Source organism: Aulonocara sp. 'chitande type north' Nkhata Bay, linkage group LG18 (genome assembly GCF_057382095.1).
Source record: "Aulonocara sp. 'chitande type north' Nkhata Bay isolate Kocher_YH1m ecotype deep benthic linkage group LG18, A_spYH_male_GT1.1, whole genome shotgun sequence".
NCBI lineage: Eukaryota > Metazoa > Chordata > Actinopteri > Cichliformes > Cichlidae > Aulonocara > Aulonocara sp. 'chitande type north' Nkhata Bay.
Genome location: NC_141361.1, coordinates 37,570,058 through 37,593,416, shown reverse-complemented (window position 1 = coordinate 37,593,416; position 23,359 = coordinate 37,570,058). Strand labels below are relative to the sequence as shown.

General features: G+C 39.9%; 1 protein-coding gene across 1 annotated transcript in view; it reads left to right on the top strand.

Annotated features, from left to right (window-relative positions):
• The first annotated feature begins 13,080 nt into the window (after nt 1–13,080).
• Nucleotides 13,081–23,359, top strand: part of brinp2 (bone morphogenetic protein/retinoic acid inducible neural-specific 2) — a 289,760-nt gene continuing 279,481 nt past the window's right edge. Inside the window, exon 1 of the mRNA XM_086271078.1 lies at nt 13,081–13,919. The gene's annotated coding sequence lies outside the window, so the exon portion shown is untranslated. The remainder of the gene's footprint in view (nt 13,920–23,359) is intronic.

Below are 23,359 nucleotides of genomic sequence, written 5' to 3'. Positions count from 1 at the left end.
GAGATGAAGTGTTGACATTGCACTTTTGTTTCTTATATTAGATATGCAGTTTAACATCTTTACATTGTGTGGCTCCACAATGTAAAATGAATTGACATCCCTGAGTCTTGACCTGATGCAAGTATACATGCGCCCAAACATGTAATATCTTTAAAGCACAAAAAAACCTATTGTGAATATTTAGATTTCTTTGTTCTACATCTTAAGAGAAAAAATAGCTTCTTGATTATCGCACTTCCCTGCCAGTAAAAGTGGCAGAAACACCGTGGTTTCCTTCTGGCAACTTTTACAGAATTAAAGGCACAAATTAAATAAGCTGACATTGTTGTTCAGCAGAAGCACAAATTGTGTGTTCCCACACTGATCATAAATGAGATTCAAGGATTTTTCCCCCCACAAAATGCTTGTAAACTGGTTGTAAAATGCAGAAGCAGAGACTACTCGAATGTGCTCAGCTTCTGAAAGCTTTCCTACGGACCACAATCAAACAACAACAGAGTGAAGCAGCTCAATCCAGCATATGTGAAAATGAGATACCGATTTAACTGAAACCATTTTTGTAACAGCAGGCAGAGATGTGCACTTTTCAAGTAAGACAGTTATTACATGTATCTCATCTCACCATTATTCAGTGACACATTAAACAGCCTATTTTGGACAGACAAATGAAACTGTACTTGCAAGCAATTAATCTTTCATGTATCAACCCGGTCTGACATATCAGTTATAATATATTTTCTAAGCAATTATTTCCTGATACATCCCGTTTGACATATCGTGCTCTTTTATTTCATTTCTTTGTCTGCCAGTTCTCAGGAATCGTTCTACTTCCTTTGTACTGTTTCGCCCTCTGCAAAAACTTGCTTACTCCCCAAAGAAACATTTTCCCATCTAATAGAGGTAGGAAGAACAAATAGCTAGGTTGAACTAATTACTGTCGGAAACCAGCCAAAACATCTCGCTCCCTGTCTGTACTCATGCTCTCTTCTCTCTGTGTGACTCACACACACAAGCTCTCCTTTCCTTGCGCTGACTTTCTCTCTCTTGAGATGCAACTGCAGGGAGCGTTTCTATAGGTCAGCTTTGCAAGACGGATGGTCGACATCTGCCACAAAGCCTCGCTGGACGTATTACCTGAGACACCAAACAATAACCTCTACACACACACACACACACACACACACACACACACGCAAACACACACTGAAAACGCACTGAAGCCGGGCCTTGCCTGGCCTTAAACGGCCTGCCAAGACCTGACCTTCTAGTTACGACCATGATCACCCCCATGGGCACGGGTGGCATCTGGCTCAGTGATATGCGTGTGTGTGTGAGTGACTGAGTGCATACTGCGAGTGTTCTACATCACGCACGCATGTATGCCTGCTTCCCTGCATGGTTGTGCTGGCTAGCCTGCTTGCACGTGTTTATCTCTGTGTCCCTTTGCCTGTGCGTGTGTGTGTGTTTGTGTATTGTTGGCATGAAGAGGAATGCCGCAAGGAGCCCAGGCAGCATCAGAAGGGCCGATGTGCCCCCAGAGTTTGACCATCTGTGCGTTATTGGTTGTCATTAAGGTTTCTAATTCGGAGGTGTCTTGGGGATTAGCCAAACGAGGGCAGAAAATGTCATTACGCTGTTCCCCCCGCTGAGCTGCCATGACCATATTTACATATTTATACACCTTAATTGTCTTTGCCTTGCTGCCGTGACATTGAGTCTGCCGGAGTTTAGCCCGAGCAGGAGGCAGGAAAAATGTGAGGAGGACAGAGTGGAAGACAGCATTACATACAGTCAAATCAAATTTAGCTCTTAAGTGGATTTGAGTTAACGAAATCGCGGGTAAGCGGACTAGAGAAGAAGATTAACAAAAGGCAAAAATGCAAAAATGGAAAGATACAAACAACCCAGAAAGAAGAGAAGCAAAGAAAATATGCATTTTTTTTACAGCTTACATATGTTGATAATTTATTATAAACAATGTACTGTTCGAACTTTATTAAATTAAATTGCAAATTTTGCATATGCGCCTCATTTAACAGAATAACATTTACCTAAGCAAAACAGAGAAATTTCAATTTTAAACGTCTTGACGTAAAAAGAGCTAAAACAGCATAAGGACATTTATCCTTGCTATCCTTATCCTTTATATGGAGAAAAGGCACACAGCACCAGCAACCAACCTGATCTGCTATGTTTGTATCCGATCTATGATTTAAGTGTTGTTCCTGCGTATAACCTAATGATCGATATGGAATGATACCAGTTTGAATTAGCAGTGAACAGATTGAAAAATGGTGTGATCGAGACACTCGTTAGAGAGGCAAACACCGCCAAAACATTTAGATCGAGACTTCGAAATCTCACCAGTTCATGGCTGCAGTTAGATAACTAAACAACTGGTTTCTTTCATTTATATTTCTCTGTGTTTAATTACACCACTTTGTACTCTACTCTGTTTTATATGAGTTACATTATGTTCTTCTTATATGCAATATATGCTATGCTTCTCTAAAGTGTACTTACACTTTTTTAAATGAGGTTTCTTGCTCACTTGCTTATAATAAAAAAGAAAGCTGGCACTGACTAATCTCAGTACTCCTGCTGGCACTGCTGTCATTCCAGCATGTATAGGAGAATTCCCACTGAGTTCTAGAGTCTAAAGGAGGACTTCTCAGCTTTTCGGCTTCCTCTCAGTAACAGGGACGTTAATGAAAAAAGTCACTTAACACAGTCCATTATGAGGTTGTGTGTTTGGGGCTATTGTAGCTGCCGCTGTTGGGTGCAGTCTCTGACCAGTCAGAAACCTTGCCGATTGTCTTGCATGATTGATTCAATTCTAAATGTTTAAAGGGCCTTAAACATTTTCACAGTGCAGCATTTGAAATAGATCTTTTGTTAAATATATTTTTGAGCGCCTCTTTTGCTGGCCGTTTAGTTCAACCTACAGAGGTTGGGGAATAAAGAGAGCAGGTGGACCAGCATGTTCTATTTCTGGAGTAATTAGAGAAGAAATGGCTTCAGCGCCTTTACTGACTATCCACTGTGGGAGAATCACACTTGTATTGTGTTGACACCCAGAAAGAAGCCCGCAGAGGTGGTGGTGAAAACGAGGGATTACAGCCGCTAAGCAGTTTAACACATTCATTATACTACGCAGGTGATTATGTGTTCACTCCAGTTTCATAAGGCAACAGCATCTTATCTATATAAACAAAACCTAATTTGGGAGGTGACGTGATCATACAAAATGATAAAACTGTGTAGTTACTTTTGCTGTTCATCTGGCCTGGAGCCGGTTTCAGCTGCTATTTGTGCTTGTATGCACCATCTCACTGCTAGATTATGTTAATTGTGCATGATGCAAGAGGCTGTAGTCAGTGGTGCAATTCCAAATTAATGGAAGACTACCTTGTAATTGTGCCTACCAATCAAAATGAATAAAATATTAGCCTGTGGACAGTCCAAACAATGCCTGGAAATATACAGTAGTGGGGAACTCAAGTCAGTATTGTATGATAAGAGTGTCCCCCATTTTACCCCCTGCCCCGCCTCTTCAGACTGATAGACTGTATTTAAAAGATGGACTTAGCCAGCATGCTGTCACTTTGTAGCCTCTACATTAGCAGTTTGGAGGTTGCCATGTTAATTTTTATTACATTTGGAGGACACAGTTGTAATGCTGAATCAGCAGCTAATGCTAACTTGGTTAGCAGACTGCATCCATAAACTGTACAGGTGCAATGCACCGACACACGTCTGCCAATTAGTGCTAAGCAACTCGAAGTTCACTTGACAAAAATGAATCACAAAGCACTCAGTGGATGGGCTGTGTCACACGGAAAGTCATATTTAACAAGATCCAATCAAAATTTTCCAAATGGCACCATCACCAGAAACACAATGGAGAAGTCCAAGGACTTGTCATTTTAGCAATCTGATCACCAGCAGCTGTTGAGACAGCTGCCATTCAAAGTATGCTATCCTCTAAAACCTGTCTTTAGTTTTCAGCCCCTTGTTGCCACTTGGTCCGACTGTGGCCATTTTTAAACTCTCCATTTTGAGCTCAAGTACACATTTGTGAACTTTGGTGACTTTATCTTCTACAGTTATATTGGTAGATTTTGCTACTGAAGCATCAGCAAAGGGATTCACGTTCAAGTGCAAACACAAAGTTCCCAAATCCTGACTGTAAAAATGAAAAAGCTTATCTGATTTAAATTTGTCCTTAAGAAGTGCTTTTTAGTTGTTGTTGTTTTTTGTTTTTTTTAGATCCACAGATCTCCACAGAACTGCTATTTTAACTTGAGCACTGAATGTGCCAAAGGTGAATAAATATTCTATTGTTATGGAAATAAAATCAATATTTCCTATTTAATACAGACTGAAAACATTATAGCTGCTGTGGAAATTAGACAAATTTTCAGAGTAAGAGTGTGTGAGAGAGGAAAAAACCTGTACAGTATTAAAAGTGCTGCACTGTTCCAAAAAATAGTAATGTCAAAGTATCTTACTGTATATTTTACAGTTTTGTACTGTCTTTCTAGAATATCATTAATTTACATAAGTAGACGGTGATTTTACATGTCAAAGGTAAAATAACATAACATCACTGTAAATATAGTAAAACACAAATTACTTGTTTTTTAAATATATTTTTTGTACATATGCATATTTAGATTGTTAAAATACATTCAGAAATGTATCATCATTTCACAAATATCTGTCCGTTATTTGAAAGATTGAACTGTTGAATTCAAATGTAATGCTATGGAAAAGTATATAACATGAGTCCTATAAGCTTGTGTTACATCACATAAGTATTATTATCATTGCTATTTAGGGCGATCGTGGCTCAAGAGTTGGCAGTTCGCCTTGTGATCAGAAGGTTGCCGGTTCGAGCCCCGGCTCGGACGCTCTCGGTATTGTGTCCGTGGTCAAGACTCTTCACCTGCCACCTACTGGTGATGATCAGAGGGGCCGATGGTGCGATATGGCAGCCTCGCTTCTGTCAGTCTGTCCCAGGGTGTGCAATCCATTATTATTTAAACCAACTGTTAACCGTATATTTACGTACTATGATTCATATTGCCACATTCATTGACCTTGTTTATAGGTAATTTCATTGTTTGATCACGTTAACATGTTCCTAATGTATTGTCTAAAAGCACTTGGAAAAGGCAGAATCCCATGTAAAATTAGTGCAACAAACTGTATTGTCATTACTGGAAATAACCGTATTTTCATGTGAAAGTTATTTTCTGTTATTTTACGGTCGTATTTTGGCGCCCAGCTGCTGGAATATTACTGTTTTTTTTAAGATGTTTTTTTTAACGGTGTGTATAAACGTGTCTGCTATAAACACTTTTTGGTAGTAAGGCTGGAAAAGTGCTACTATATTAATAAAGTTGAGCCTATTGGAAGCCAGGAAAACTGGCAGGAGAGCCAGTTGAGATGCCAGTCGTGTAAGTTAGCAGACTTATCAGCATCACAACTTTATCACTGAGACACAGGAGAATCTGAGAAATTACAAGTGTTATTCTGGTAGATGAGACAGTTTTGTTCTTAATCTTTCAGCACATGCCCGGTGGTGTCTAACAGTATCAGAGGAGGTAAAGCACAGAATTGAAACATATGCTTAGGCTACATGCAGAGATCTTCCAGTCTGAGTCTGTTTTCCAGAGAATCAATTGGTCAGTAGGAGGTGATGTCATGCCTGCTGATCTCTTCACATATATTACCTGGTCTGGAGTAGGTTAGGTGTGCACACAAGTTACCACTGTGATGTGTCCTGGTGAAAAATGAACATTCAACTCTTAACCCAGGAATAATCTGAATAAGCCAAATTTCTGGTTTTTATTAGGGCCCAGCAGAAGCTGAGAACTGAACCTAAATGTTGACTTTGGGGGGCTCTCTCCCTTCTTGAGTCTTGTTCTGCTTTAGATCTGTTCCTGAATGTGAGTTCTTCTTTCTCACTGTTGCCAAATACATGAACTATTAGGGTCTTACAACATAAAGCAACACGAGATACTATATGTAACACTTTCTAATGCGGCCCACAATTAAGGGTGAAATTCCCCTGTATAAAACTGAATTTCAATGCATTTTATTTAAAATTACAATGCAATTATATTTACCTACAAATACTTTTTTTTTTTTTGCTTGTCCCATTTGGTTCTTTAGCCGTCAGAATTGTTGTCTGAAGACCAACAAGGATACCCAATGGATTTACTTTCCCAAATGGATCATCACGGCCTTGCCGTATTGGTCCATTTGATCGACCTTTGTTGTTATTATTTATTTTATTTTCAGTTGTTACAAACGGGACAGACATGACTGAGGGATAGGAAAGGGAGAAAGAAAGATGAAGGATAAGAAAAACAGAAGGGAAGAGGGATGTTGTGCCGGGGGAGTCTGCCAGGCGACGTCTCTTTGATGACGGTGTCTTAATTTTGGCCGGGGAAGATGCACTCTGAGCCTTCTTCATTACTAAATCTTGGAAGCACCGGTCGATGTAATCTTGGAGAGCGTCTAAACTCTCCCCGTTGTCCTCCAGGGTGTTAGAGATGATTGGACAGATGTTGTTAGTTATATGACAATTGATTAGTTTATTTGGCAATACTGAAGCTTAAAGAAACTTTGTTAAATTCTACGCTACCATTCGCTTATTTTCCGCCAAATCTCCGGCGTCTGACGTCACCTACAACATGGGTCGCTTACCTTTTCCTGTCACTTCCGTCACTTACCTCTCCCTCCTACAAATACTTAAAGATAGGCACACTAGAATAAGGGGGTAAAAAGTCTGTTTTCTGTATAAAAAGATTTATACAGGAAACAGCAGAATAATTATACTGTAAGTAAAATTTAAGTAGTGTGGAAATAATTTTAAGTAATCTTGTAAAAAAAAAAAAAAATCAAAATAATTACCAAGAAGTTGATATCATGTTTAATACATAAAATCTGATAAATAATTATTCCTGTATATAGGAGCAAATTGATGGCTACAGTGAAAACCTACGCTAAAGCAGCTTGCAACCTTGAGTATCTGCATTTGTATTATTGATGTAAACTTTGACTGAACTCAGTCTTTGGCTCAACGCTCAGAGCAATCTCGCTCTATTAACGCATGCTGTCAAACACACACACAATGACAGGCAGGAACATACACACAGTCAACAAGGTAGCAGACAACAACAGGATCGCCTGTTACCTTGAGTTGAGCATTCATTACATACAAAATGACTTGGACCTTGTCTAGTGGAGACATTGTTTTCACCAAAGCGACAGGCCATTGTTCACCCACTTTGTAAACCCTGTTCTGTTACAAGGAAAGTGGGCGCAAGATTGAGAGTGTGGCTCAGTGAATAACACTATATTGTATAGAAATGTGAGAAATATAGTTTTATTATTGCATGTCTGTGTCTGTTTTACTATTTCAAAGTTTTCACTGGTGACACTTAACGGCCCGCAGGTCCAGACTGCAAAGGTGACTTCACGGGTGTTTGCAATCAAAGCCTCAGGGTGAAACAATCATTTGCCCGAGGCTCAAAGATTCACTGAACTCTTTACATTTCAAAAGAGCTGGCTTTCTGACTCTGTGCAAACAAAATTGCTTTATATTTTCTCCTTATCATTTCCTTTGATGTCAGCACTTTGTTGCATTATGTATTTATGCAAGTGTCTGATGTGAATATCATGGGATAGATGTAGTAAAACCAAAAACCCCACCTTATTGGCAAAAGTTGTCAAAAACAACACAGTGAATTTCAACTCGGATTGTGTTTCTAGGGTTGCAACTGTGGGATATTTTTCTTGTTTCGTTGAAAATCTTCCGAACAGCAAAACACATTCCATAGAACAGAAGAAGAATCCAAAAGAAGAAGAATCTAAAATAAAGTGAAAAGCCATTGTAACTACCATCAGGCAGTGAAATAACAAGAATGACTATTTAAATATTTATATTTGACTCGAGGATCATTGTGTCATATTATATATTATATATACAAAAACAGAATCATAAATGAAAAACTGCAAAACAAACAGAAAACAGTAGTGTATATTTTAGAGACTGTCTTGAAGAAGAACAGTCTAGAATCTAATGATTGTACGTCCCTGTCAACTACTCAGATTGTAGATTACTGCCGTGCCTGTCCTGAGAGGATGCTGAGGTGAAGGAAACATCAGAGATGCTTTGCAAGAACCAGAAACTGATGAAACAAGTGAATGTAGTGACCTTCTCATGACGGTCTGGTGGAAAGGTGGTCAGTTCTGCCTCATAACCTGCATGCCTTGCCTGAGTGGAGCGGCAAAGACAAAGTTAGTCTTGATGTGCAGAAGGTTCCTCCCGTGAGCTCTCCTTATCTATAACTTTAGATAGTTTCTGCAGTGAACTTCTTTTTGTAGTTCTTTGAGCTCCAAACCGATCATAGAGCAGGAACACAAAACAGGGAAGGCTGACTTAGAGTTTGCATATCTAAAAGAAAAACTGAGGTTATTATGCCGTCATATTTGTGGCAAAACAGATGGCAGTAGCAGTCTACTCAATTCTAAAATAAAATAGGAACAGGAAAACATTTGCCATTTTTATACGTTTTAGAAATCTAAACAAATTCTTCTTGTGTGACAAAGCCATTATTTGAAACTGCATGTCCCTGAAATTGTTGTAATGTACTTGCATAAAACAACACAGATGGTAGGAAGCTACTGCTGAAACACAACCATAAACTACTTCTTCTGAGGAGGGTTTGTGTGCCTGGCTTCCTTGTGTGCTTTTTGTAGATGTGAAAACCCACAAAGTCAAAGAGATCTCTGAAATAGTTTATGTCTGACCGTGTTGTCAAAGTTGAAATCTTTATATATTGATTGGTGAGTGTCAAAAATAGCTTCTCTTGGTCTTCAGCCTCTATCAGTCTTTGCAGACATTCTAAGATTTTGCCATAAAAAATGCATTTATCTACATCTCACATTTATTTGTGTTTAAATTTAGCTTGGCTTTGGTAAAAGAAGGGCATTTTTTAGATTCTTGACTGTGCGTTCAAGATGTATTAACACACACGAACATCCTTTAGCTGTGATTATTATTTAATACATGAAAAATGTCCCTTCTGTCCACTATTTAACATTACAGCCCACAGGAACAGGAACATAGCAAAAAGCTGAGCTGCTGTGCTCAAGTCTTGTACCTTTTAAGTCTTGAAGACAAAATAAATCCATCCTGTGGTTTCCAGTGAGCTGCTGTCATCTTCTTACTTCTCTCCCATCACGGTCTTCTGTTCCAGACGACTCTGTTTTAATCCCTCACTTGTTTCGAGAGAGGGGGAGGAATGGAGGTATGACAAAAGCAGGAATGAGCGATCCCACACTAAAAAGCCTGATGAGGAGGCATAAACAAAGCGCACTTAGCTTTCACAGTGACACGAAACATAAATGCTTTCACGCCAACAAAGCTCATTCTGCCAATAAAATATTGTCATACAGCTGACAGTGACAAAGACCCTGTGTGGGCAAAAACTGAGGTGAGAGCTGCAGATTTGAAATTCTGTTCTAAGCAGAACACCACAATATTTCACTTTCACTTTCACTTGTAATCCAGAAAACCAGAGAGTAACGTTTTGTTGACCCAGTAGACTCTAGTTATTTTTGACATGTTGTAGAAATGACAAAAGTATAATTAATAACCTGTAGACCAACGGCCTTCTATTTAGTTATCCCAATGACATGAATGTATCCATGCTGGTCTGCTGAAATGGTTTTCTGGTGAACCTGACTTGGCTAAAATGAAAAAAACAGGAAAAAAAAAACAGAATAAAAACAAAACAAACAAACAAATATATATATATAGCACTTTTCTACTCTATCGGAGCTTTACATAACTTGCACATTCACTTTTTTCTACGGTGTTCTTAAGTGCTTCCTATCTGACATTCACACTCTGATGGATTCATGGGAGAGCACCATGGGGTTAGTATTTTGTCCAAGAATACTTGGCATGCAGACTGGGATCAAACCACCAAATCTCTAGTTAGTAGGGGACCTGCTCTACCACCTGAGCTACAGCCGGAACATTGCGTTCACATATAGAATATCTACCAGTTACCATTCATCTATTAAGATTTTGATATCTCTCTATCCTTACTGGACTTAAAAAAAAACAAATGACTTAATTGTCAAAGGAGCTTGCAAAGAAAATTAATTAATTAATTAATTAATCTTTTATAGTGGACATTTTTCAAAATCCCCATGAATGCCATTCAAAACAACAGAAAACGATGAACCTCACTCACTCATTCTGTGCAGGGGCTTAAAATGAAAACTCACTTTGTGCTAAAGCTAGCCAGCAAACACTCCAGGAGCTGTTTTAATGGGGCACAGAGTTAAATCAGAGAGTAGCAGAAAGACATGAAATCTTAATCGACCTGCGAACTGAAAGAACAGAAAGAAAAGTCCGTCATCAGAACTTTATCGGTTTTGTTACCTAAGGTCTAAGCAACTCCACAGCTCGTTACTGTATTTCCCACAATATCTGTTGCTACTGTAATGACCGCTATGAAAGTACTGCTTGCCACTATGTCAGATCTTTCCAGTGGCAGCTTAGAAGTTTTTAAATTTTCAATAAAGAAAAACGTAGTGATGGGAGAGAATGCAGGAGAGGAGGAACACCTGGCTCCAGCAGGAAGACCATCATGACTTAACCTACCCTCTGAGGTCTAACTCTAACCCCTAATCTGAACCTTGTTCTGTTAGAATGTATGATTTTTGACTTTCAAGACTTGTTCTTGTAGGTCGTTGCAATAGGTGGACAAAAAATAGACATTCCAACTGATGCATATCAAAAGTTTTTATTGTCATCAAAATGTAGGGCTGTGGCTACTGAATTTAGGTCGACTCACAAGACTGTAAAGCAATATGACCAATCTTTTAATACAGGAGCTGACGCGCCATAAGAATTTGTTCTTCTGCCTCAAAATCATTTTTATATTTCACACTTTGAAACCACACGTGACACACCCAGTCCTAAGACTCTCGAAACCTGATGAGCAAATTGAAGTAGCTGCAGTCACGTCGATACTTTGATTTGAGAAAATCTTGGAGATTTGTTGATGTGAGCCTTAAAATAGCTGTAAATAGGTACCTGCTACTCCAGTGAAGATGTTCCCCAGGTGCCTTTCTAAATAAAATGCTGCCTAGCTTGCAGTGAGCATCTCACTCCTGTATGGCAGCAAGTGATGAATGCTTCATGTGGCTCCAAGTTAACTAAGTTCATTTTGAAACACTCCCTGGAGCGTTGCCATCAATCAAAGCCTCTCCCAGGAGCTGTCAAGCAACTTTTCCTGCCTTATTCTGCTACCATGTGCGGTTGCGCCACAACAATATCCAGCCCACCCCATTTGCTTCCATTTCAGGCAGCTCAGGCACTTACTTAGTTCCCTACTTTTGCCTCTGGGCTGGATATTTAACATGCAAGACAGCCTCCAGCCTCCTTTTAACCCAAGAATGGCTTTTGGCATAGGCCAAAGAGAACAACACCTACTCCAAAGTGCCACCAACGGGAGTGGCGCCAAAGAGAAGAAAAAAGATTTCCTCATTGCTGATAATTTTACCCTTAAAAGTCTGCCATTTTCGTGCCCATAAACAGTTATAACCAGTACTCGAGCCACAGCCTACAGATGAACCTGAGAGGAGTCTACAGATAGACTGCAAGGAGACGCTCAGCAGGGGGAAGGCGATTGTTGTATAAGCTGAGTGCATCTTTTTAATCTTATCAGCTAAAAAAATGATCTGTATTGATAAAAAAAACAAAAAAACGACCAGCCCATGGGATAGGAAATCCTGAACCAAACATGTGCTGTCCACATATCCTGGCACTAGGAAGCCCTGAAAATATTTCTGCCTGTGGTGTAGTGGGAGTAGCAGACTAGCTGATATGGAACGAGGCTGATTTTAGGGGAATCTGTTATTTTTAAGCTTTTCCACGGTAGTTGCTCACAGCATTGAGCAACTACCGTGTATGCAGTGATGTTCTCAGTGTTCCCTGCCAATATTAGAACATGAGCATCACTGAAACAAACTCGTACATCGATAATGTAGACCCTGAAGTCTAGATGATGAAGTAAATCACACAAATCCAGATGTTTTATTGTCATTGGCCTCCAACTTAATAATCGTGCTGCTCATTTGTTCCAAAAAAAAACAAAAAAACAACCCACATCAGCCTTCATCGAACCACATGTTGAAGTGTTTCCAATTTAAACTGGTAACAAATGCCATGTTAGAGGTAGTGATAGTTGCACAAACACATAAATTTCAACCAAGTGACTGCGGTTTTCCAGCTGTTTACTTTTATTTTCACCTAAAATTTTTTTAGTCTTAAGTTACCTTTAGGTTCCATGCTTAAGTCCTACATTTCAGGTTTGTTGTCTGAAGTCAGAAACAAAATGGTTTTCTTGCACATGTACACAAAGGACCGGGCTGTAGCCACCAATTCATCTTAGACTCATCAAGGAAGCTACTCAGCTTTCAGCCACCATATATATATATTTTTTAAAAAGAAGTAGACAGACAGTCAGAAGTGTGTATGCTTAGCATTGGTGGATGCTGTCATTATGTGTTCCATTCGGCTGAGAGTCAAATATGGCTAAAGCACTGCCAGTGACTTAGTGGGTAAAAGAAATGAACTAAAGAAGAAAAAGAGGAGGGACGCATTTTCACGTTCATTAGCCGGCCTGTCCCTCTGGGCTCAAACACAGAGCTCAGTGCACGAACTGCCCTCCCCGATGAACCCATCCATCCACACATAGCACACAAACTGCATTATCCTCATTTCCTGGGACACTCTCCTTCCCCTTTTACCTTTCTTGCATCCCACTTCTCCCATTTTCACCTCCGTCGTAGTTTATCTAATGCCACCTCTCTCCATCCTGTCTTCTTTCCTGTCCCTTTCTCCCCCCTTTTCTTAGAACACATCATCGCAGCCTTCCTCACCATCCCCGTCTTCGGTCTCTCCGCTTTCCAGCCAATGGCTGCTGAGAGGGGCGTGGTTAAATAGAAAGCGGATGGACGGAGCTTGTTGGGGGAAAAGGGAGAGGGAGACACATAGGAGAGCGACGATGAACAGAGACGCTTTCCTTAGCTTCCTGGAGAAGCAACGCCAGGCTTGACACTGAGTGATGATTGTCACGCAGAGAGAGTCGGAATAATAACGCGGAATCAAATCCACAGAGAGAGGGGAGGAGGGGGCTCAGTCTGTGGATACCTGCGCGTCTCCACTCCGGCCGCAGGTGCGCTAGGGTCCCTCTAAAGGGAGTTTGATCTGTGAGAGGCAAGTGCGAGAAGAACCAGTCCTGCAGGGATTATTTTTCATTTTCTCGCCAAGTGTCAGTTTTATTTATTTATTTATTTATTTATTTATTTATTTATTTATTTAATTTATTCTTTTAGTTAAACTGAAAGCAAACTTTCTCTCCCCTTTGCGCCACCTGCAGTCATAGTTCAACTCCAGGTCTGACTCCAGCTTCATTCTGAGCTTTGTAAGTCTGTGGGCTGTTCTTTCAGACCTTTCCTGAGCTCGGATTACACTGGACAGCACCTCCAGTCTGAAAGGAGAATTCCTCAGAACTCCCAAGTTAACGAGAATCGGGAGTCCTTTCCAGTCCAGTCTTTGCTTTAAAACGAGCTGATGAAGAGAACAATGTCTGGATTATTGCAGCCGCTGTTCAACCTGCCCCGGGAAAGAGGGGAGGAGTGAGGAAAGCAGTAAAAGAAGGGAGGAGGAAGAGGTGAAGAAGGGGGGGAAGTCGGCGGCGTTTAGCTGCCGTCCACTAGTTCTTTAACGCCTTTGCTGCCCGGGTTCTCCACTCTCTTTTTACGAGATACACGAACAAACATCAAGAGACGCGCGGGGAGGACCTGCGTTCACACCCTGGGTGAGTTTGTGTGTGTGTGTGTGTGTGTGCGTGTACACTGGGGGAATCAAATGTGGGGAATAGTAGAGGATCGCTGTTCTGCGTGTTCGTGCCAGGTGCGTTTTTACGCACAGCTCACTCCGGGTTGATACGCACAAGTCAATGTGAGTCCAGGAGGATTAGTGACGCATGATCGATAAGAGATGTGAGAAAAATGAAGAGATTGCAATTCAGGTGAATGTGACAGGACGCTTGTTTTGCCCGTTTAAGCAACTTTACGCCCAGAAAAAATGCGTAAATAAATACTGGCGCTCACACGTGGGTCTTTATTTGTCATTTTCCCCTAATACATTGCGCATGGTTCCAATAAAAATGTGCGCAATTGTGTTCCGCTTCAACCCGCAGAGTCTACATTCCCGTCACGCTTGGGAAACGCGTTTCTTTGACAGCTTATGACAGCTAAATTGTAGTGTATGTATAACAACCTCACAATCGTGTGTGTGAGTGTGCGGACAGAAAAAAAAACTCGCTGTTCTAACTAGTGAGCACCTTCCTGCCTGCCTCTCTCCTCCCAGTGTGTCTTTCTCTGCCTCCGCGTGTGTGTGTGCGCGCGAGATTGTTGCTCCATCAGTCACCCTGAATGCCTGCCACGCACCGCACAATTTCTCACAAATTCGCTCAACCATGTAAGCACATTTACCTGTCAGCTACTTTGTCGAGACTACTGTAAGTAAGAAATCCTCAGAGAAGACGAGGTGCTGCCTCGGCAGCTGTGTGCTATATATATATATAAATATATATAATATATATATATATATATATATATATATATATATATATATATATATATATATATATATATTCCTTTCCCTCCGTAATGGGGTCCAGTCAAACAAATAATGGGGGAGGTAGAAGAAGTGAAAAAGGGAAAAGGTGAAAACCCAACTCTGGGAGCGGGACACTTGCTCACCGAAAGAGATCAGTTTTCCATCGTTAAATAATGCACCATTCAATCAGCGTACACTCGTTCACCTGGAGGGAGGACAGCTCTTCCCGTTTTCCCTGCCTGCGTTTAAACAGCAGTGACGCGCTGACGAATGCTCGCTGGAAGAGCCTGCAGATGAAAGGGTGAGTGCAGGACACAGCGGGCGCATAATGGCGTGTTTTGTAAAAAAGAGCGTGAGCGCAGAGCCGTCCTAACTTCACAAAGTGAGAAGTGATATTGAACGCTCCCGACCAGCGATGGGTGCGGGCGAAGTGGCCGTTTGAGAGAGTTGACACACGCACCAAACTGCAGCCATTCCTTATCGATATTGTTATGCTTTTGGGCCCCGATTCAATTATTCCGCTGTTGTGCAGTACAGTAGATACCAATGTATGATTGAAATCAATAACACACAACATTAAAACAATCACCATGAACTTCAGAGATTTTCCTGAGAGAGACCGAAAAGGAACCTCTGAATTCTAGTTGAGGTGAATAATTTGCCATTTTTATCCTTTCTTGTGTCCAAATCCTCGATTTCCCATAATGCAACCAATTTGCAAGCCTTCTTTGCTGTTTGAGCTCCATATTTGTCAAACTTTGAGCACTCGGTCTGGAACACAGCCTTTATCAAAACTACGTTATAGAACATCATGGTAACAAAGAAATGCAGAAAGTATTGTCACTATGATTTCACTGAAGTTGATACTGTCCAGATAATATTGAACAGTATAATCTAGAAAAACAAAACAAAACAAGAGCCTTATCTCCACAATGGAGTTCACTCCAGCTGCTAGAAATTGTAACTAGAGCACCATATACACTCCTAAATATAGCCCCCAACAATTGCAGGCACATGTCCTGGTGTTGAGTAAGGAAATGACTCTTTTAATATTAGATCTGTGTGCTGCCATATGAATGTCACGGTGTCCTGAAGCTGAAAAGATTGCACTGATATACAAATGCATTGGTGATTTAGATATTTTTATGGACACAATGAAGTCAAAGTGGTAGTACCTTTTAAATATATATATACAATTTTTAGATTTTCACCCAGAAATGACATATTAGGGGTAATTTTTAGGTTCAGCATCTTGTCTGAGCATGGTTTTGCTTGCAAACTAAAGGAGCCAGGAATTAAAACACAACCTTAAGATTGGTGGACAGCCTGCTATCCTGCCTGAGTCGTAGCTGCCATATAATATGATGAACTCTGCACAAGACAGAGTAGACAATTATGGTATACCTCGAGAGTGCAGGATAAATATTGCAATTGCAAGGTGATTGGCTGCATCGCAATACCACAACCTTTCTCTCACAAAAGCATCCATATAAAGAATTCCATCCATCAATCAATCCTTCCATTTATTTTTTCCGGTTATCCAATTCAGGGTCGCAGGGGGGCTGCAGCCTATCCCAGCTGTCCTAGGGCGAGTGGCAGGGTTCATGCTGGATAGAGGAGAGGAAGTTACATAATGAGATGTTTAGAAAAACGGTTTATCAAAAAAATATATTAAACAGAGATTATTAAGGAATCAGATGCAGAAAGTTTCCCACTAAAGTATTTAATTTTTCTCCTTTTTAGCCTTTCTGCCGTCTCAGGAGAAATGAATGTCCGAGTGCTCACATTAAGTCCGTGTGCATGTTTATCAAATCACTGCCTAAAGCCTTGCATTCGATCGCACATTTCACTGCTTCAGATGTGTAGAAGGGAGCTTGGTTTCACTTGTATTCTAATGCAGTGCTGTTGCTGTTTGTTTCTTTGGTTGAGAATCATACAGCCTCCGTAGGTGGAATGAAACCTGTGATTCATCAGATACCCTAGTGCAGGCAGGCTTAAAGGGAAAAAAAAAACACCTTAATGCATTCTATCATTGTGGTAATATTCCAGTAGCAATATAAAATAGCAAAAACAAACAACTTTGCACTGTGTTTAGGACCTTGGAGAATCCTTTTAAAAGGCTCCTGCTGGTCCCCACTTAAGAACCAGTGCACCCATGCAGGAGTACATCGCTCTGTAAAAAAGTTTATGTGCTTACAATAATAATTTGTTGATATAAATTGGCTCCCACAACATCTTTCAGACCTTATGAGACCTTATACCAGATAAGATTAATTGAACATTTGGTATCATCCATGTCTGTGGATGTCTGCTTTTGGTGGTGCTCAGTTGTTCCACAGTCAATGACGAGATGGAACACCTCCTAGTGCACTGACCCCTTTTCCATAAGGGAAATCAGCTTGGCTGATGTTATTAGGTCCTGTTGTTTCCACGGATTTCTCCTCACATTTTCTATTTACAGTATCACTTAGCCTGATCTCAGTCCCGCTCATTAGCCTTCATCAGGACACCTAATTAATGCATTGGGCTCACTTTTGTACCATTTCTTAAAGTGGAGCTTTAAGAAATGTTTGGAACCCAAACCAGGACCTCTCCTTAAAGCAGCAGCTGAAAACAAATTGGAACTAACTGTGAAAACAAAGCTTTCTCTGGGGAAGTGAACAATGATATCCACGTCGTTTGCGTATCTCTGAAACACCAGTGGATTATTTCGGGATACTCCATCTGTGACCTTTCTTCTGCTTCATAAGTGACGTAAACGTCCGAGCTAAATCTAATGTCGCCTTTATTGTGAGTTGCTTTTCAGAAAAACGCATCAGCTAAATGCATGTATATAAATGTAAATGTCTGCACTCAGCCTGCATGCTTTTCTAGTGCATTTGATACAGCTGTGTCCTTCAAACTGCAAGGACATGTGGAGTTATTGAGAATTCTTTTCAATGATTGATACATAATAGCTCTCTTTCAGATTTGCACCCTGTCTCACCTGGATGCACTGTGAACTTTTTTTCCCCACACAAGCCATATATGTGTTTTTTTTAAATGCCCGAGTCAGACTGTGGAAGCATCTGAAAATAAAGTTATTCATAAATACACAAAGGTGCCTTTTTCTATAGGCTCTATTTGCTGTGCTTAGACCAGCCCAGTGCATTTTATACAGGCATGGTTGAGAAAATACCAAATTTCTCCTCCACTAATGAACCAGTGGACATGAAACACTGGATAATTCCATTTCACTGTATTTTTTAGTGTGACTGAAACAATTAGCCAGTTTATCGGGTAGTTAATTGACTGCAAACTAATGGACTTTTCGATAATTAGTTAAATCAATCAATATTTTGGAAAATACACCCATCTACTCTTGTGGCACGATGAGAAGTTCTTAGTACAGACTAGAGAGTGTTAGTGTTGCTTAGCACCCAGTCAATAGTGTATTAAGCTTTGTGCATAATTATTTACTTACTTGCTTTGGACAAAGCCAGGCTAGCTGTTTGTTTCCAGCCTTTGTGCCAAGTTAAAATAATTTACTGTAGCCTTCAGTCTTCTTATTTCAAAACAAGAAAGTAAAAATCACATTTCCTAAAATATCAAACCTTTGCTCTTCCAAGCTCAAAATGATGTTTTTTTCTTTGCAATATGGAAGTTATGATGATGGCTTATTATTTAAAAGTGGCATCATGACTTTAATGTGTTATATGTAACACATTGAGTATACAATACTAAAAGCTCTATATGTGAATAAAATAATGTAGGTGTAAAAACAAGAATATTACTGAGATAAAATCTTGCAAGACAAAGTTGACTTAATAGTATGGTCTTATTTGACTGTTAATTTATATATCTAATATAATAGTATATCTCAAAATTGATCTGAGACCACTCTAACAAAGAATAATTAATTACTGATGATTTTTTCTAAACCTGAATGCTAAAAATAGACTGTTTCCATCATGTCAAATATGATCTTTTGTACGTACTCTTTCCCTGTGCACTATAATGTCATTATGTTTGTAATTGAGTTCATGGAAATTAAAGTTAAAGCTTTTATTGTGAATTTCATGGGGGAAGTTTTGAATAAGAGAACTGTGAATTTAAGAGCAAATTTACTTTTAAATCAGTGTTAGTGTTATATGGCTATTACCAAAGAATACTTTACTTTAGAAGTCATTGTTATATCTGCAAATCCCAATGCAGATGTAAGTGGTAAAGAGTTAAAGCTGCACAAGTCTAGTACTCATCTTACCAGAGCCTTCCTTTTTCATTTAACCTGTGATTTCATCTTTTAGTTGTCACTGTAGAAATTGCAGGATCACATCCAGGTATACCTAGCTTAAACCAGGAGCAGCTATTAGCCTTGCAGCAACAAAAAAAAGAAAGAAAGAAAGAAAAAGAAAAGAAAAAATAATAATTCTGCCTTCATGATGGTTATGGTTCATGAAGTTCTTTCACAGAGGTCTAAAGTGAACATTTTCTCTAGTGCATGTATAACATATACTTCAAAGCCAATCTTTTGTGAACCATAGAGGAACGCAATTTGGAATTATTGATTGACCCACATGATGTTTGTCTGTGCTGTGTATGTCTGAACTGTGAAAAATCTTTTAAGCAATGATCTCAAGCTGCACAGGAGCGTGCTGCATGGGGCACATCAAGTAATTGATTATTGATTGATGGACGTACAATATCATTTTAGATCTGTGCACCAATCTGCTTGTTGCATTGTTGCCAGTGTGAGAGAATTGATGTGAATCCACATCCCTGGGAGATTCAGTATACTCTAAAGCAGCAGGCTGTATCTTCTCTTGGATGCATTGTGATTCACCCTGCTGTAGGTTCAAACACCTGCATTGACTGAGCTGGTCAAATTGAGACTTTCAATTACAGTCATGAAATGAAAGAAAATCGAATCATTTCATGAAACAAATTAACTGTCTAATAATTCCGTGAATTAATTAACCTGTCTGCTGATGAAAGGAAGCCAAGTTAACTGTTATAGAGCCATTATGTCAGCTTGATTAAGCACATCATATTACAAAGACTTTGTACGAAGCTTCAAAATAAGAAGCCAGCAAATAAAGTAACACTGAGCTGTGCTTTGTGCTCTCTAAGATGTACAGTCTTTACATTTCACTAAAAGTTGTAATGTTTAAATCATCCTGGTTGTACACAAGAGATGATTCCAGAGAGATCCCAGTTTGTTTTTGTACTTTTATGTTGCTCCATAGGATAGTTGGACTCTGCCCACAACTCTTACTAACTTGTAGACTATTTCAGATGCAGTCTGTGTGAGGAGTCGCTGTTGTACTGTCTTTCTCTTACATAACTGAAAGTTTGTGCAGTATGCGAGCACTTCCATAGCAAAGGAGATGTATCCACAGAGCAGCTATCCCAGCCTCTGATATCAGGTTTTCTACAACGTCCCTTTGCAAAGTTCAACTTGTCCTTCATTTTAAAGCCGAGCTATAAGCAACATAAACGAGTGCCTTGCCTTTGATGTGATTGGCTGGAAACTGCAATTGTGCTTGGAACTGTAAACTCTGCAGAACTCTTGGGTGAAATTACTGCAGGTAAAGTGAAACAACGGATCCACACTTCAGTTCAACAATGCATAACATCACTCCATTCAGAGTGAATGGGAGTGCCGAGAGCACCAAAGCGTCAAGTTGTATGTGAGAGTGTAGCTGTAGGAGGTGGCCACTTGTATCAGAGAACATCATTTACTAGTCCAATAGTGAGATATGGACAAAAATAAAGAAATCCCCCAACTCAACAGTAAGTAGCTGGATTAAAACTGTACATGTGCTTTTTTTTTTCTTCCATAGGAGTGACCTGTTAATTAGTGCTGCCTGCAGCCAAAATACTGAGCTCCCTGAACCTTTTATCCAAGACTCCGATTTTTCTTTATCTTGCTTGTTTTTGTGGCCGTCTTTAGAAACTGCACCTCTAGGGGGAAAAAGAAGATGAAACAAAATCCCCCAACACCAGCAGCAACCACCACCACTGCTCCAATCTGTGGCACTGACACGCCTCCAGTGGCAAAACCCGTAGATGTGTCTGGCTTTAGTGGCTTGTTTAAGGCAAGACAGTGGAGTGTTGGGGTGCAGGGAAGGGGAGACATGAAAGGCAGTTAAACTCCCTCTTTGTCGGTCCCTCTGCCCCCTTGCCTCTCTTTCTACATCAAAGTGCCCGTCTCTTTATAAGGAGAAGCCACATGCATCCCACTGCAGCTACAGTAGGAGGGGATGTGGAGAATCTGCCTGAGTGAGCATTGTAGATGCTCCATTGTTTCCCATATGTACATTAATCCTGAGCCAGGCTCTAACGTGGACCGTAACAATCCAAAGCGTTGCTGACATTTCAATCTACACAGGGGGTGGGTGAGAGTCAGGGGGCATTTGTGTGCGTGTTGTGCGTGTGGGTGGGGCATGTCTAATACTCTTTTTACCGCTCTGTAGAAAAAAAAAGAAAAAAGAAACTGAGCTTTCCTTTTTGTTTAATCCATGGAGGATTTTTTTATAAGCTGCTTCCAAATATTCTTATGGACTAAGCTGTTGAGTTGTGTAGAAAAATGTCTGTCTCATTAATGAGTTTTTCTTTGCAAAATCAGTTGAGGGATTGGACTGTCATTCCCAAAAGGCTTGAGGAAATAGTTTTTTTCAGACATGTGTTTCAGGAAGGTTAAGAACAAAATGTGTGTGAAAATGGCCACTTTCTTATCACGGCTCTGTCAGCGAACGAAATGGCTAAAGTGAGCAACTAAACAGAAAGAGGAAATGCCTAGAGGACACTTGGATTTGTTGATCGTCTCAAAGTATGCCACTCCTTACCCAAGAGATGCTTTTACATTTGAAAAATAAATGCACATGCATTTTTCCTCGTCTTTCCCACTTTCCTGTGTCCTCCTTTTAACTCGTCGTTTCAAGTGCCCCACATTTGAATGCAGTCCAGATGAATAGTTTAATACATTTTTCATGTATTAAGCCATAGCTTGAGCCACATGTTGGCATATTGAATATAGGGCTGGGTATCGTCACTGATTTCTAGAATCGATTCGATTCCGATTCACAAGGTCCCGAATCGATTCGATCCACGATTCGATTCAATTCGATTCAATTCGATTTGAATCTGGGAAATTTTGCCTCAGACAGTCAGAAATATTATAATTCAGATCAGTACATTAACATATTTTTGTATCTATAAAAAGGAAGCTGACACTCACAAGACTTTATCAAAGGTGTGAGCATCACAGCAGAGGCCTTTGTGTCAAAGTAGCTGAAGATAAAACACAGAAAAACATGAAGGTGATTTTCCTGTTCTGGGATTTTATAAAAATATTCTGCAGTACATCAAAAACGAAACAAAACCATTAATCAACTTATGAACATTACCTCTGAAGTTACAGCGGTTTTATTAGAGACACAGCGTTTTGCATTTTGCATAATTTTAAAAAGTTTAAATTTGTTCAGAAGCCTATTGAACGGCAGAAATTAGGTTTTCTTTTCGGAAGTAAGTAAAAGAAACATCAAAATCAGCGAGCTGTCGGCTTTCAGCCCCGACCATGTCCGTGCCGTCGGGTGAGAAAGGCGACGTCTCACTGATTCTGATCTGCGGGTCCGCGCTTTGTGTTTACGTCTTTGTGCAGAAGCTGTGTACCTGCTCTCATTTACTGTTTTAAATGTTTGGTGGTTGTCGAAACTGAGATTCTGGCATTTCAGGCAAAATAAATTTATATTAAAAAATCGATTCAGGATTTTAATGAATCGATATCACGTTATCCAAGCCAGAATCGATTTTAATCGATGAATCGATTATCAAAACCCACCCCTAATTGAATAGTGTATGTTTGGTTTGGAGGATGTTTCGCATCATTGTGACAGAAGTTTTACTGGACCTACAGAACTCTTACCATCCATACCTGTACGGTATAATTTGAGAATCCACACTTAAACAGGGCTTGAAGCCGTAGTATTCCTAAAACACTGCTCATTACCTCATCTAATAATGTTTGAATATGTCTTTTGTCCTTGTAATATTTGTCTTTGACTTAGCTTTGATTTGCTGAAGCAGAATGAGATCTTTGGAAAAATAAATCACAACCTTGATTGCATCTGCGCTGCTACTCTGATGTTTGTCTTTTTGTCAAGATGATGGCATTTTGCATATGAAGCCGTTGTTCAAGAGATACAAACGTAGAGGAAATAAGAAATTTTATTCTCTGAAGAAGAAAAAGCTGCACTCCTCACAGGTGAGCTAAATTGAACCACAGCATAAAACGCTTTTCTGTCTCAAATACGTCTTCAGCACTTTGTGATTGCATTTACTCTTGGCTGTTTTGATATCAGAAAGCCTTTTAATCTACCCAAACCCCATGAAGTGTAAGTTACATATCTGTCACACACAATGATTCTTACAAACCCAGACTTTAATGCCTGGTGGACAATTCGTAGTTACTTGTGTAGAGTCTGCTTCGAGCAGACCAGCTTGCAAGGCTTGTTACCCGACCATATGTGAGGCCGAAAGTGTTTAGCTGTTCCAATTGACCGCACTTGAACACGGGGGTATCCAGCCGGCTGTCACAGAGTGTGTGAAAAGCAAAATCTCACACTTTCAGACAGTCTTTCTTCATATTTACTC